A 3,353-nucleotide genomic window follows, 5' to 3' on the forward strand; every position below is an offset into this window, starting at 1 on the left:
ATCAATATTTTTATATAAACAATTAACCAAATATCGATGTGTAATGTAAAAAGTGTCACTCATAGTGACAACCCCACAGAGAATTATCACTAACTCTGCAGTTCCCCTCAGCTTTATAGAGAGTTTTAGTGTCTTTCAGTTCATTGTTCTCTCTCATAGCTTTCATTAACCTCGTTTCCAGCAGCAACATCAGTCTACCAGTCAGCCGTTTTCAATGAAAAAGCTCTAAAACCCCACCTGCTCAGCACCAAACAGCAGACAGACACAGACAGCTACTAGCTAGTGAACACACTGGAGCATTTAGCAGCTAAAGTGCCAGATATTTCCCTGAGAAATTAGTAGAAACCAAGAACAGAGCTAAAAGAGTAAATATTGGACACACTGTTTCTGTTTGATGTGTAAAAAATGAACCGCTGGCTAACTCAGTTGCATAGCCATAAGGTGACATTATGTCAGTGTCATGTTTACAGTTTAATGTGCTGCCACAAGATAACCAAAAAACCAATTAATGCAGGTTTAAAGTTATGGAAGCTGGACATTAGCCTACTGGATTTATGGATTCTGTTATATTTAAACTAGTCAAAGCAAAACCTCTATATGGTGTCATGTCTCTGACCAATACTTGCAAATATAATCTCATATATTTGACATTTGAGAGAACCAAATCTCTCCTAGTTAAATATATAACACAGATAGATATGAATATATATATATATATATATATATGAATATGAATAAAAAACTTAAACTTTAGCTAAACTTTAAAGGACCAGTGTTTAGAATTTAGTGGCATCTATCATCTCATGATTCTCATATTAATCCAAACATAGCTATTAATATTATATTCTATTTCTGCTAATAGATCCTCCTAAATGTTACACACTGGACCTTTAAAATGACTTTTTGCATGAATGAGGACAGTGTGTTTCTCTTCATGCCAGGTATGGCGAGAAGGAAAGATTATTATGGGTAACCTACATGAGGAGCATGTGGGTGTTGAAAATATCCCAAACTATCCTTTCAAATGAATAAATAAAGTTTATCAGATCTCATTTCAGCACCAGCAGCCGTCCATAGTGAGACCTATTAAACAGTCTCACACATGACACAGAAAGAGGCACAATATCGGTTTGCTCTCCACATGGGGGGATTAATTATTGGATTGGGTACATTCATGCCATTCGCATTGTGGTTTAAGGTCTTTCAAGGTCTCTAGAGTTTAAACATGCTTAAAAGTTCTATCATGAGGTCAAATTCTTTTGATTTAAAGGCACATTGGCAGCTATTTGCCAACCCCTGCTATAACATATAACAGGCGTCATAAACGTAGACTTCATGGCAGAGTGTACATGAGAGGATGAAAAGAAGTTACAAACTTCTTACGTTTTGCCTCTGTGTCATGTTGGAGCCCCAGAGCAGGAAGCTCAGAGTGTAAAGCCACATTCGGGAGTGTCAACATGAAGAAGCTCCTTGTAGTTAAATGTGCTGGCCTTCCCAGCTAAAGCTAGCGGACAGCAGCCCAGTAATGCGGTTACTGACAGTTAGCACACAGAGCGGGCAACGGGCAGCTGTCCAAAGCAATACTGTGTAAACCAGATGACAAGTGGGGACCGGTGGCATTTGCAGGGTATGAAGGGATGAAGGCTTTTTGTCTATTTTCCACACTGGCTAAAGAAAGAAATCTGGTCAGAAACACACACATTTATGCTGTTTGAGCTGCTCATACCAGAGACCTGACCATCCACATGTCTGATATTACGTAGAACAAGCTATATATTCAAAATAAGTGTTATTTGTATGTTCTAAAACACATGACACCACGACACCACACTCCCTTGTGCCTAAACTTCTCCCTGTGCGACCCGCTGTATTTTAAAACTGCACAAAGCTGCAAGTAGAAACACCAACATAAAACATTTCAATTTCAGCTGCAGCAGCTTTCATCAGAGGGCTTAATTAGCAGAATGAAATCATCTCCATTGTTCGGTATACAGGAGCAGTGCCCACACACTCGACAGCTCCAAGTTACAACACATACGGGCTTTTCTTGACAAAAATATACACTCCATTTCTGTTGCGACTTCTGCAGGTAGGAGGGTTCGCACCTTCCTACCTACTTGTGATTTGAGCTTTGTCACAGTGACACAGTAGCTAGATAGTCAGACAGATGAAGATGAGGTACATCATAAGCACCGTACCTTCATTAGAACTGATTCAGAGAGTTTCTCTCTGTTGACAATCTTTATGGCCACCTTCTGCCCGGTTATACAGTGGACACCCAGCTTCACCAGTCCTGAAAGACAGAGAGAGAGAGAGAGAGTGAGAGGAAGAAAATGTTTTGAGTATCAGAAATCATCATGCAGTGTGAACAGGAAGGAGGGGATGTCATAAATAATTCAAAAAGCTTTACTGACATTGTCACAAACATTGACCAAACTAGGCTCACAAAAAGACAGATTGGAACATTTGTGAAGAGGCCAGCTGGGATGTCTTCTCCTTCCCCGAATACTAAAGACATGTTAAAGGATTTTATGGGGGTCCTTTCGGGAGAATAAAAGCACGGAGGATGAGAGGACTTACAGAAGGATTAAATAAACTCTGGATATCATATAAATCAGCTGATGCACCTTGCTGCAGGACTAATTCAGGAGGCTCCTACCTGTCTGTCCCTTCCCGAGGGTCTTCTCCAGCCTGTAAGGCCCCACATACTGGCTGGACTGGCCCACCGTCAGCTCCTTGCTGCTCATCCTTCCCGAGATGAAATTCTACTCCTGATATAAGGCAGATCAAGATAGCGGCCGCTCCTGCTCCGTGCGTAATGCCGTAACGCACATCACAGGCGGCGGAGAGGAACGGAGAGGAGAGGTATGGACGACTGGTCGTGATCTAAAGCCGGGCCCTGCAGGCTACTCCCATGCACTTGTTTGTCATGCGGTCAGGTCCGCGTTCGGAGTGAGAACCGGGCCCAGTTTCCACTCTGTAAGGCCTAGAATAAAGTATCTCCCAGTCTGTGTCTTCCACTAAAGCAGCATCATTCAGAGGGGGAAGTAGAAAAGATCAGAGAGACGTGTGAGGTTTGACCGGTACCGGTGATGATGGGAGATGTCCACAATAATGTGCTACATCAAACCCACCCCCTGCTATAAATAACAGTAGTTTAAAGCTGATTGATCCTGTGTAGCTTATGCAGCTGGCCAAAAGTGGAGCAGAAAAGAAAGAGCTCATTCAGACCCGGACAGGAAGGCTACATTTGCCACAGATTGATTCCTGTAAGAGCAGAGTCTCAAATATCCCAAGTCAGAATGCCCCTGATTGAATCCATTCTCTGATCGATATCAGGGACCCCCCCCCCC

Source organism: Morone saxatilis, unplaced genomic scaffold (genome assembly GCF_004916995.1).
Source record: "Morone saxatilis isolate NCDOM2014 unplaced genomic scaffold, NCSU_SB_2.0 Contig14, whole genome shotgun sequence".
Classification (NCBI taxonomy): Eukaryota; Metazoa; Chordata; class Actinopteri; family Moronidae; genus Morone; species Morone saxatilis.